General features: G+C 38.6%; 1 protein-coding gene across 1 annotated transcript in view; it reads right to left on the reverse strand.

The window, feature by feature from the left end:
• The window catches only part of KAT6B (lysine acetyltransferase 6B), a 180,807-nt gene that overhangs the window by 151,554 nt on the left and 15,703 nt on the right, over positions 1 to 13,550 (reverse strand).

The raw sequence follows: 13,550 nt of genomic DNA on the forward strand, positions 1-13,550 counted from the left end.
TGACTAGAGCCAGTCTCCAATAGGAGACGCAGCCTTCAGCAGAAGGGGACAAGGGTATCCATTTGCACTTCTCCTTCAAGTGCAGGAAGGCCAGGGAGGAAGTGCCGGGGCAACTACCCCTCCCACAGCGCTGTACTCTGCTCAGCTGTCCTTTCTAGCCCGGCCCAGGAAAGGCTTGCTGCCTCGCTATCTCAAGGCCCCATGGCTGTAGCCAACTACCCCTATGCAGTCTGTGCTTTTATTATCTCCATTTGTCAGCTGAGGAAACCAAGACAAAGACCTTACTTGCCCAGCGGAAAAGTCAGGATTTGAACCTAAGCATTCTGCCCCCCAGCGCCTATTCTTCCTAAGACTCCTTTCAAATGACCTCTAAGGTCTCTTTTAGCAACAACAAGGGCCCTGTCCAGTTAACGTATCTAGACTGTTTCCTCAACCACAAAAGTCCCTGTTTACTGCACACTGGCATCTCCCAGAGATATGAAAAAGTTCTAATGCCTGCCTCCCACCCCGACATTCTGTATTAACAGGCGTCGTATGGTCTGGGCATCAGAATTTTTAAAAGCTCTTCAGATGATTCAAATGTGCAGCAAAGTCTGGGAACCACTGGCCTAAGTCAAATGACCTGCTGAAGGAGGGGAGAGGGGAGAGCCTCCAGAAAAATACTCATAAATATATAAGCCCAACATTCTGTATACAATTTCAGGGTTTACAACCACTGAAAGGAGTCCTTGGATGTCAGCTTAAAACCCTTGAACTTGGTGACCCTGAAGATCACCTGCCCCTCTAAAATGTTATCCTACAGTTGAAGAATTATGATACAACAGTTTTACTACATTAATTCATAATAGAGACAAGAAATGAATGTGATGATTTTTGGTTTTCTGTTCTGAAGCACAAATCCTAAGTCAATTTTAGTCAATGGTTTCCTTTGGGATGAGTATTTGGGAGAAAAGAGGAAAGGAATTAGCAGTATAAGCTGACATCAGCACTATCACGTCAGCACTGTGTTTAACCAAATGTAAAGATTTCTAGATAAGTGGATGGCTACTGTGAGGAGTGAGGAGAAAGGGAGAGGAGAGGGTCCATTATCAAATCATCTTGGGAAACTGTGGGCTAAGCAAGCTAAATTCCAGAACTTCTCAGGGACATTAGAGCTCAGAACGTTATTAGCATCCTTAACATCTTGAAGAGTACCATTTCCTTCTACCTCAGAGGTTGTTTGGGAAAAGCCACCTTAAATAAGGTCACACCATAAATTTTAAGTCTTTTCAGCGACTCCTATTACAAACACTAAAAAGGCACTTAGAGGTCCAGCATTATAAGAACCTAATGTGTAACTATTTTCAATACCTTTTCTTTAAAAGAAGTTTTTCTTCATGATGGAAAATAAGAGGTAGTGTAGCATAATGGTTAAGCATACAGACTATGGAGCCAAGACGCCTGGGCCTGAATCCTGGCTCCACTCCCCATACAACAGCCATGTGACTTTGGGCAAGTCCTTCAACCTCATGTACCTCAGTCCCCTCCCGTGTAAGAACGAAAAGAAGTACTACCTCACAGGCAAGTTGCTATGCTTAAAGCACTTTAAGTAGTGTCTAACTCACAGTAGGCAATATATAAAATGTTGGCTGTTGTTACTCATTCCTAAAGGAAATAAATTTTCAGTCACTGTGAAAATGAATGTCTTGGCATGTTTCAACTGGTAATTCTAAGTACAATTTAAATATGGCTTGGGCTTCCCTGGTGGCGCAGTGATTGAGAGTCCGCCTGCCGATGCAGCGGACTGTGCACCAGGCTGAAACACCAGCTCTGACACTTCCTGTGTACTCTTGGGCAAGGCACCATCTCTGGCCTGTCTCTTCATCTGTAAAATTCCATCAGTAACAGTACTTATCTCTCAGGGTTCATGTAAAATTATTTTGTATATGTTAAATACTTAGAACTTTACCTGGTAAGCACTAAGTATTTAATACTAATATCTTCTTGCATATTTTCTGTATAGCCTTCAAATCTAATATGAACTGTTTATTATGCATACTTTACAAGGTATAAGTTTTTAACCATGTTCTTTTGCTCTTGTGTCTCACAGACAGAATTGAGAACTGAAATAGTCACAGACACAAATCGCACATTTCAGGAAAGTCAAGGCACTTACTGGAAGATACATGGTGATGTTTATTTCATTTTGCTCTGAAATTTTTAGAAACTGGAAAAATACATATAATTTGCCCCTGATCAAAACTGCCTGTAGGCTTTTGTTCCTACCCTAGCAAGACTTATTGCTAACCAATATACTATGTTAAATTGAAATCAAGATATTACACAATTTTCCAATGCAGAGATGATTTTATATAAGTTGGTATAAATGCTTTGTGAGGATGTAATTGTTGGCATCTTATTATATTTCAGTAGCTGGTGGAAAAATGAGATAAGTTGGAAGGGAGGTTTATAGTGTCAGAGCTCATCAGATGAGAAGATCATCTTTTTTTATCAGCTCTAGAAAGCACATTTACAGGCTGATAACTAAACAGTTATCCTTTACCAACTGGAACAGTCAGTATTACCAAGGTATTCCAACTAACTGCAGCTACTGCAGAAAATTCTACTAAAACACTGTGGAATGAAAGGAAATGAAGAATTGTTAAGGTTAACTGCCTTTGTGAATTTTGATGTGATTTTTCTTTCTAAGTTTTTACCAAGAACTAAAAGAATATAATATACATCCAACTGAATGATATTTTTCTTTTTTTCCCAACTTTATTGAAGTATAACTGACATATAACATTGTGACAATGATATTATTCTTTTTTAAATAAGTCACTTTCTTTTTCGGCCTGTTCAGAGTTCTCTGAGGATTCAAATTTAAATAACAGACACAAAATTCTTCAGATGTTACTTAGTCTTCAAAACGTCACCAAAGAGCCTCTCTTATTAAGTTGTTTTACATATCTTCATGCACTCTGTGGGCATTTAAATGAGAGATCCTTGTCTACAACTTTAAATGTACTTGTTAGAAAACGTTTTGGATATCCAAACTCCTATTGTTAAAAACTCTCAAGCTATTACTGCCAAATCCATTCTTCAGTTCTTTGACTCCAGAGTAAAGAAACACTAAGTGGAAATGGGAGGCAGCCCCTGTTTCTGCCCTCGTGGAAATGATTCAGGATGTACCACCAGACCTAGAACTCAGGCTGCCTGACTTCCAGCCTTCAGCTAGCATTATTCCCATAAATTGTGATTCATTCCTTTCCAAGCAGACTTAGACCATGTGATTACACTATAGCTCCAAAACCTTCAAAGATTTTCAACCTCTAGTGCAAAAACTGATTTAGGTGAGGACACTGAAACCACTGTGTGGCAAGCAGAATAATGCCACCCCCCACACCCAAATATCCACTCCCTAATGCCAAGAACCTGTCCACCTGTCACCTTACATGGCAAAATGACCTTTATAGCTGTGATTAAGTTAAAGACTTAGAGATGGGGAGATTATCCTGGATTATGTAAGTGGCCCCAATCTAACCACACGAATCCTTGAAAAGCTGCCCAGGTGGTTGGTCACAGAAAGAAGTAACTATGATAAAATGGTCAGAGATGGAATGTGCTGGCTTTGAAGGCAGAGGGAGGGGGCCATGAGCCAAGAAATGCAGACAGGCTGTAGAAGCTGGAAAAGGTGAAGAAACAGATTCTCCCCTAGAGCCTCCAGAAAGGAGCACAGTCCTACTGACACCTTGATCTCAACCCTACGAGACCCATGTTGGGCTTCCAACCTACAGAACTGGAAGACAATAAATCTGCGGTGTTTTAAGCCACTAAGTTTGTGGTAATTTCTCACAGCAAGTAATAGAAAACTAATATACAAAGGGTGAAAGGTTATTCACACGGTCTCAGAGTATCACTGTACAAATTACTTATTCACTGCAAAACGAAAAAGGTGCCTTTATAAAGAGAGATCTGGCAGACACCACCTTAACCAACTAATCAAATAAGCACTGCCAGTAACAAGACAACCTGAAAGGATGTGACAAAAAAGGAAATACACAACATGACCCATGCAGTATTCTCGCCGAAAATATCTCCTCTGAACCTAATCGTGAGGACCTAATCAGACAAACACTAATTGTGGGACATCCTACAAAACAACTGGCTTAGACTCTTCAAAACTGCCACTGACAGAAGAAGTAAAAGAAGAGGAAAAACGGTTCCCTATTAAAGGAGACATGACAACTAAATGTGATGCAAGATTCTTAACTGGATCCTAGCTGAAAAACAAAAGTTATAAACGACATTTTGGGTCCATCTGAAGAAATACGGACTATCTATTAGATATAACACTCTTGTTTCACTGTTGAATTTCTTACATGAGATAAAAGTATTGTGGTTATACAGGAGAATGTTCCTTGACATATAATTACTATAATTTAATATCATAATGTTTGCTATCATTTTCAAACAGTTCAGCCAAAAAGTGTGAATATGTGTATGTATGTGTGTATACACAAACACACACACGGGAGAGAAAGAACAAATGTGGAAAAATGTTAAAAATCAGTGAATCTAGTGAAAGAAATATAGCACTTATTGCACTATTCTTTCAACTTTTCTGCAGTATTGCAATTTCGTAAATACAAAGTTAAGGGGGAATCGTCTTCCTGGCTCCCACCACTGCCTGCTTTTCCCAGTCTCCTCACGTCCTGCCAGTACTGTAGCTGGAACAGCTTATATTCTTCAAACTGCCCACACTCTTCCACTAGCAGATTCTGTGTTCTGCTGCTTCACTCACATCTCAAGGCTCAATAGCTGCAGTTGGGTTTCGATATAAGGTAGAAGCTTGTACATGATATTAAAATACCGGTTTGGGAAACTAGTTGATCAAATATCAAACAAGAATCATCATTTCATGTCCTTAATACTAGATTTTAGTTTGAGCACTCTTTGCTGCTCTCATTATTGTTTCTCTTACGCCATATAATCTTTACTCTCTGTTTTCTTGAACTTCATCATCGCATTTATGATCTGAGACGGTCACAAGCATGGCAGTCAACCATGGACAAAAATCAAAACTGGTGGCATCAGAAACTACTACAGACACATTCAAGCGCGGCCTCTGGCTCCCAGCCCACACCACTGTGAGTATCACAGGCAGCCCAGACCAAGGCTCACCTCCTTCCTGTAGGCCTCATTGCTCTCCATATGGCAGCTTCCCAACATCAAAGAAGATGGAAGAAATTATCTAAATTTACCAGGCTAGTCCCATTCCCTCCCTTGAACTGTGGAAGAGTCACTGATATCTCAATTACCTATTCTGCAATACCTTTTTCTGCATGCTGAGATTTTGGAATGCTAAAAAAAAAGGGGGTGGGGTGGGGTGGGGTGGTACTGGACTAACAGATGGAGGATTAGGAACAAAAGACCTCCCTGACAGGAGAAACAAGAGCTAAAACGTTTGTATACCTACTATAATAGCACAGAGGAACAAAAATTTGAACTTGTAAATAAAATTAAGTTGCTCTTCTGAAATGCCTGTCTAGCTACAGACAGGAAAAGGCCCAGCATGGTTTCTATGTATGCTTATGCTGTTTCTAATAGAAAGGATACAATCAAGCCAAAACAAACATCTGTTAACCAGTTAAGTTTGTTAATGAAACAAAATTGCAGCTGGTTTTATCAAAGATCAAAAGTGAAGCAAATTAGAGAAAGGATGTATGAACAAAGCTGGTTTCTAAAAAATAATGGCTAAAGAATTCTAAACCCACTTGTCAAATTAACACAAATCCTTCCTGGATTTTGCTTAGACCACTGATTAGTATTTATTTTGTATCTTTGAAGAAACCAGCCTCACAGTTTAAATCTAATATCATTTACTCTAGAACTCTGCCTATATAGTTCACTTCGCAGCGCTTTCAATGTATTACATTTCACAAAACAAAGCAAAAAAAAAAAAGTTACACTCTACCATTAATATTCTGCTAATTAAAAGGTTCGCTTATAAAAGGAAGAACAACAGTATACAGTTTGCAACTCCTAGAAACTTCTCTGGGAAAGCAGTCCAGTCCTAAGCATAAGCATGATAACAGTGATTGGCATTTCACAATGAGCCCTGCCAGGCCTCCTTCTCTTACTTCTATAAACTTCCCATCACCACCTGAAGACAGTGAGATAAGAGCACCCACACACAAACAAAACACACTTTCCTCATGGCGCTGCTAAATGAAAATGTCAAAAATTACATGGCTGACTCATTTGCAAACTTTAATTTAGTGAGCTAATTGATGTTTATGTACTCAGAAACATTAATAGACTGGAGAGATCAAAGTACCTGAGAAGATGCAGATTCACATGCGAAATGCTGGTTTAACTGGAGAAGAACAGTTCAATCAAATCTACTGTAGTTTAATGTATAGGCCAAGAAAACTAAGTTTATAAACAAAACAAAAAGTCATGAATTTTCCAATCAAAATTTGCTATTGCAGTGATAAAACAATCACATTTTCTTGTGTATTCTTTTTACATTACAAAGATAAAATATATAAAAAGAATATAGACCTTCGTTCTGAGAAACATTATAAAAATCTTCGCCATCCAAGATATGGTCAGAATAAATCAGCAAACAACACTTAACTGTTAAATAACTTCAAAGCTACAAAATATAGATTTTTCTTAGCACTCAAAGTATAACAAATACAGCTGTTATAATCCAAACAGGTATAGGGAACACAACAGTAAATTCCTGAAAGCTGCTGAAAATATCCAAAATTAGTCAAGAAATTACACCCTTAGCATCCTTAATGCTTGGAAGAAAATACCATTAGGAAATCAAAAAATAGACTGCTCTATATATCATTCACGTCAAGGTCAGGAAAAGGCAGCTATAATGTCAAACATATCTAAGATCCAAAGAGTTAAAAAGAATACTTAACACTCATTTTAAGAGTCCAAAATCCTCTGACATAATGTTTCTATTTTTCCTGAAACCTATTTCATTAGAAGTCTAGACAAGTCCCATCTCGATAAAAGCTCAAAAGTGGAACATGCTGTCACTCCTGAGTGCGAGAGAAAGATGCATCCTTCCCTTGACCCGACTAACTAGTCTTAGACAATCTGAGGGCTCTCTCAACAACACCCCAGCAACTGGTACTATCTGCTCACAAAAGCAGTCCTAGTGCTATTTTGAAGAACTTCTGAAGCTTACCCATAGGAACAACATAACACAATCCTTTTCCTTCCCTGACCCTGGAACAGCACTATGGATTCACCTAGCCATTCACATTATATAATAGGTTTCTGTCTGACTTCAGTCATTCTAAAACCTACTTTCATTCATACTGATCCCAAAATTCAGGTTACAGAATATGGAAGAGTGTATTCTGCCGTATTTAGGCCTTTATCCAACTTTCAGTTGAATGCACACAACTAAGCACTCTTTGAGAAATGCGACATCTGCAATACAAAGGACACCAATTCAAAGGAGAACTGAGAAGGACAACAGAGAGGAGGTCATTTGGACTCTATAATTAGCAGATAAAAAATACACACATTTCTGTCAAAAAGATCCAGAGTTGTCTGAGACCATGAACAGTTCTCCTAGGGCTGAGAAACTTCTGGAAGCCTGCCACATCATAGAACAATATGGACTAGGGAATGGTCCTTCACAAAGTACGGGAGATTGGAAAAGTTCCAGGGGGGGATGAGGAGGGTCTCTCTAGGGTAGGGAGAAAACTGAAGAAAAGAAAATCTAAAAATAAAGTTCTTTTTTTAAAAAATTTATCTACTTTTTATTTTATTTATTTTTGGCTGTGTTGGGTCTTTGTTGCTGCATGTGGGCTTTTCTAGTTGTGGTGAGCAGGGGCTACTCTTCCTTGCGGTACGCAGGCTTCTCATTGCGGTGGCTTCTCTTATTGTGGAGCATGGGCTCTAGGTGCGCGGCCTTCGGTAGTTGTGGCTCGTGGGCTCTAGAGCACAGGCTCAGTAGTTGTGGCGCAGGGGCTTGGTTGCTCCGCGGCATGTGGGATTTCCCGGACCAGGTCTTGAACCCATGTCCCCTGCATGGGCAGGTGGATTCTTAACCACTGCGCCACCAGGGAAGTCCGTAAAAATAAAGTTCTTTAAATTACACCATTTACACAACACGAGAAACTGATGTAGGATGTACATTAATCTTCTATTTATGGAAATATTTCATACTAATTACCCCACCAAAAACCCTAATAAAATATCTCCCTAAAAGGAAGTGGGGGACAAATAGAATAAACAACTGAACAGGCCAAGACCATGAAAAGTGATTTTTAATATAGTTCTGTCTCTCAGCCCCATTTCTGATCATCTGTGCTCCTTCTGAAACTCATTTTTATTTTTTTCTTATTGACAGTATCATTGTGGTAATTACGTTAGAAGGTTTTTCATAAGATTGTAATACAATTATTTCATTTCTTCAAGAAAAAAACATCAAAAGCCCTACCTGGTATTAGAAGTGTCTCTCTTTGCAACTATAGCTGCCTAGAATGGGAGTTCCCATACTATGCACGGCACTAGAAACATACCAAGATTTGACACTTAATAATAAATTTTAGGAAGATATTCCCAATAAAGTGAAATACCAAGGAATGTTTAAAATTGAACCAAACTGATTTTATAAAAATGCTAAAGCCCAAATGTTCAAATGGAATCTTAATGCTACAAAATGTATAGTAATAACTGAAGTCTGTCTTAGAATATCTGACTTTCCAAAGTCCTCATAATCTGACCTAATTGAGCTTTACCATTTTTAATGAGAAACACTAATACTATCCTTTAGGAGTTCCCTCACCAAGTCAAAGATAAAGTTTTATCTTCAGTGGTTTAATTCATTTCCATATCACCTCACCAAAGAGAGCTTTCTTAAATAAATACAAAGAAGTTACGCTAAGGAGCCAGTATGGTAATATCCAGTTTGAATTCTAGACTATCAGAAGATGTGCAATTACATTTCAGAAAGGAAGGAGCTCTTCTATTTTAACTTGCATTGTATTCCTCCTAGCAGTCATGCATAGGAATGATGATGATGTTACATTTAATTAGACACAGATTTACTACTTTCCCTACTGCTTTCCCATACTGCTAATATTATAAATAGTGCCTGCTTTAAAAACTGTACTAAGTTCATTGCAACTACCAAATTTAAAATGCCAGAAATCTATTTGTTGGGGGACAACTGCTTCTAAGCATTTGAGGAAATGGAAGAGATACTTTCACTGTTAATGAAAAGCCACCCCTGGTGACCAAGTATACAGCCCACTGGTAAAGAGGTCTGGAGTCAGACTGTTTCATTAGAATCTTGGCTTCACCACGCACCAGCTCTGAAAGTGACCTTGGACAAACTGCTTAGGCTTTGAGCCTCAGTTTTTCATCTGTAAAATAAGGATAATAATCTATGGCCCTCACAGTTATTGTGATAAGGAGACAGTAAATGTAAGGCACCCGGAATAGTGCCAGCATTTTAACACTTAAGAAATGTTATTATTTTTACCATTTTTATTTTCTTTTTTACAATTAAACTATTCAACAAAGGTAACCAGAATAACAGCTTCTTGAAAGCCATTAGTTGGCTAATTGTGATTGAATGACTTCATCTCTGTACAGTGGCCATTTATACCATAAATGTCCTCCCACAATGTGAATTTTACAGACCTCTAGCACATCAAGAACAATGATAATCTGCCTTTCAAAGATACGAGAACAAGTCCTATATACATGAAGCTATAGTACAACTAATTGACATATAGATCCAAGTTCAACAGCTGAAGCAATAATAATCAAAAGCCAGCAACCAGCATACATATATGGTTTTAGTATAAGAAACTCAAAATATTTTCTACAGTACAAAAATGTTCACATTGGTCTTTGACACTTTAGATTCCTTTGAAAATCTGATAAAAACTACAGACCCTGAACCTAGGAAAACGTGTGGATACAAACGACTGTTCTATTTCAGGGGATTTGTTAGCCCACCTACCCCAAACTCATTCATGGACCCAGGTTAAGAATTTCTATTACATTGACCTAGAAAGTTTACAGGGTATTAAACTATTTATCCCTTGTAATCTCAAAGGGCAATATATTCTGATGTACTTTTTATTACATTTTTCAAGGGAAAAGGCTATTGTAATATACAATAGAAACAGTACAATACATTCTGGCCAAATCGGCAATCTGATTTTCATTTATGTTTATTTGTCCTTTTTTAAAAATTAGATTATGATTACTGAACACAACTAATCCCCAAATTTCATCAAATAAAAATTCTAGGACATATTTTCTCAGCTTTCCTTGTTATATGATGATGCTAACTGGACAATGTAAAGATCAGCACCATAAAAAGAGCAGGAACAACTGCATGATAAGCAATAAATCACTCTGTTCTCAATTCTAGACACTTTCAGACATGAGTCTTCCTTCAGACTAAAAATACTTCTGTATAGATGCTGTATGAAAAAAATATAAGGATGTCAAGAAATGACGGGCAAGGTTAAAGAGAAGGATAAGAAAGGGACTGTGGAAAATCTGTAGTATTTCCTCTATCACAAGTTGATACTCCCCTGGACCACAAAATTATTAAAACATGCTATTAAATTGCCTAAAGCTGCCTGAATTAGTCCATGCACCTGATAATTATAAAAGCTTAATATACCTTAGAGTAATTTATATATATTTAAAACAGATATCCAAAGCCATCAAGAAATGGCTCTATATTCCCTTAAGGAATTTCCTGATGGCATAAGCTTTTATAAAAATATTTAGGGCTTCCCTGGTGGCGCAGTGGTTAAGAATCCACCTGCCAATGCAGGGGACACGGGTTCAAGTCCTGGTCCGGGAAGATCCCACATGCCGCGGAGCAACTAAGCCCGTGCGCCACAACTACTGAAGCCCACGTGCCTGGAGCCCATGCTCCAACACAAGAGAAGCCACCGCAAGGAGAAGCCTGCGCACCGCAACGAAAGGTAGCCCCCACTCGCTGCAACTAGAGAAAGCCCGTGCGCAGCAACAAAGACCTAACACAGCCAAAAACAAACAAATAAATTTAAAAATATATAATGAGGGACTTCCTTGGTGGCACAGTGGTTAAGGATCCACGTGCCAATGCAGGGGACACGGGTTCGAGCCCTAGTCCGGGAAGATCTCACATGCCGTGGAGCAACTAAGCCCGTGCACCACAACTACTGAGTCTGTGCACTAGAGCCTGCGAGCCACAGCTACTGAGCCCACGAGCCACAACTACTGAAGCCCACGTGCCTAGAGCCCATGCTCTGCAACAAGAGAAGCCACTGCAATGAGAAGCCTGCGCACAGCAAAGAAGAGCAGCCCCTGCTTGCTGCAACTAGAGAAAGCCCACGTGCAGAAAGATCCAATGCAGCCAAAAGTAAATAAATAAACAAAACATACATATAAAACAAAAATAAACAAATGGGACCTAATGAAACTTAAAAGCTTTTGCACAGCAAAGGAAACCATAAACAAGACAAAAAGACAACCCTCAGAATGGGAGAAAATATTTGCTAACGAAGCAACTGACAAAGGATTAATCTCCAAAATATACAAGCAGCTTATGCAGCTCAATATCAAAAAACAAACAACCCAATCCAAAAATGTGCAGAAGACCTAAACAGACATTACTCCAAAGAAGATATACAGATTGCCAACAAACACACAAAAGTATGCTCAACATCACTAATCATTAGAGAAATGCAAATCAAAACTACAATGAGGTATCACCTCACACCGGTCACAATGACCATCATCAAAAAATCTACAAACAATAAATGCTGGAGAGGGTGTGGAGAAAAGGGAACCCTCTTGCACTGTTGGTGGGAATGTAAATTGATACGGCCACTATGGAGAACAGTATGGAGGTTCCTTAAAAAACTAAAAATAGAACTACCATATGACCCAGTAATCCCACTACTGGGTATATACCCTGAGAAAACCATAATTCAAAAAGAGCCATGGACCACAATGTTCATTACAGTTCTATTTACAATAGCCAGGACATGGAAGCAACCTAAGTGTTCACTGACAGGTGAATGGATAAAGAAGATGTGGCACATATAATGGAATATTACTCAGCCATAAAGAGAAACGAAATTGAATTATTTGTAGTGAGGTGGATGGACCTAGAGTCTGTCATACAGAGTGAAGTAAGTCAGAAAGAGAAAAACAAATACTGTATGCTAACACATATATATGGAATGTAAAAAAAAAAAAAGGTTCTGAAGAACCTAGGGGCGGGACAAGAATAAAGACGTAGACGTAGAGAATGGACTTGAGGACATGGGGAAGGGGAAGGGTAAGCTGGGATGAAGTGAGAGAGTGGCATGGACATATATACACTACCAAATGTAAAATCGACAGCTAGTGGGAAGCAGCCACATAGCACAGGGAGATCAGCTTGATGCTTTGTGACCACCTAGAGGGGTAGGATAGGGAGGGTGGGAGGGAGATGCAAGAAGGAGGAGATATGGGGATATACGTATATGTATAGCTGATTCACCTTGTTATAAAGCAGAAACTAACACACCATTGTAAAGCAATTATACTCCAATAAAGATGTTAAAAAAATACATTTTAAAAAAAAAGAAAAAGAAAGAAATTCTAGGGTTTCGATTGGTCTGTGGAAAGGCAAATCACCTGGTCCCACCCAGTTTGTAGAACTGGGCCTCTATCAGCTTAAGGCAAGAAGGGAAGCAGGGTCTATCTTATGCGCAACAGTATCCAAAGAGGAAAAACAAGTCATCAGGAGCACAGCTTTTCCTAACACTGTTTCCATCACTTCTGAAAATGCAGTTAGCACATACAACCATCACCCTTTCTATCAACAATGGCTAATGGCTTACAAGGTGTAAAGTTAACTGCTATCAATGCATCCACTCACCCAAAGGACAGACAACAAGCCCCCAAACTGGAGGGCCGAAACCTTTATAAACAATTTGCTACTGCTCTGTTTTGGTTTTAGTTTGGGCAGTAATTTCAATAGCTTTGAAATAAAACAAAGGAAAATCCTACTTAACCAAAGACTTTAAATTGTAGCAGTAACTTAAGGAGAAATCTGCCATATACGTGTAACTATTATGGAAATGACAGAAGGCCCAGAGAAACCAAAGATTATAAGATACAGTATGAGACAAAATAAACATTTACTTTCACCTGCTGAGAAGTGAACAATAACAAATGACTTTAAATTGAAACAGGCAGGATTTAGGTCACATATTAAAACAGTTCCAGTAATGCACAGACTATCAGTATTAAAATAATTAGTCTATAGATTCTTCTTCTCTGAAATAACAATAAAGGGAAAAATATATCAATTATACCTCACAAAGCTAAAAAAATAAATAATAATTTTAAAAGAGAAAAACATATAATGGCCTTTCTTGGATTTTTGAAATATATATGACCCTGCCTTGAGGAAGGAAGATTAAAGTTATCTATCCTGGTCCCTTCAAGCACCCACGGGTTAGCAATCATAGTTTAAAAAACAAACCACATAATCATCACATTAAATTCTTAGTCAACCAGCG

This window comes from Pseudorca crassidens, chromosome 16 (genome assembly GCF_039906515.1).
Source record: "Pseudorca crassidens isolate mPseCra1 chromosome 16, mPseCra1.hap1, whole genome shotgun sequence".
Lineage (NCBI taxonomy): Eukaryota > Metazoa > Chordata > Mammalia > Artiodactyla > Delphinidae > Pseudorca > Pseudorca crassidens.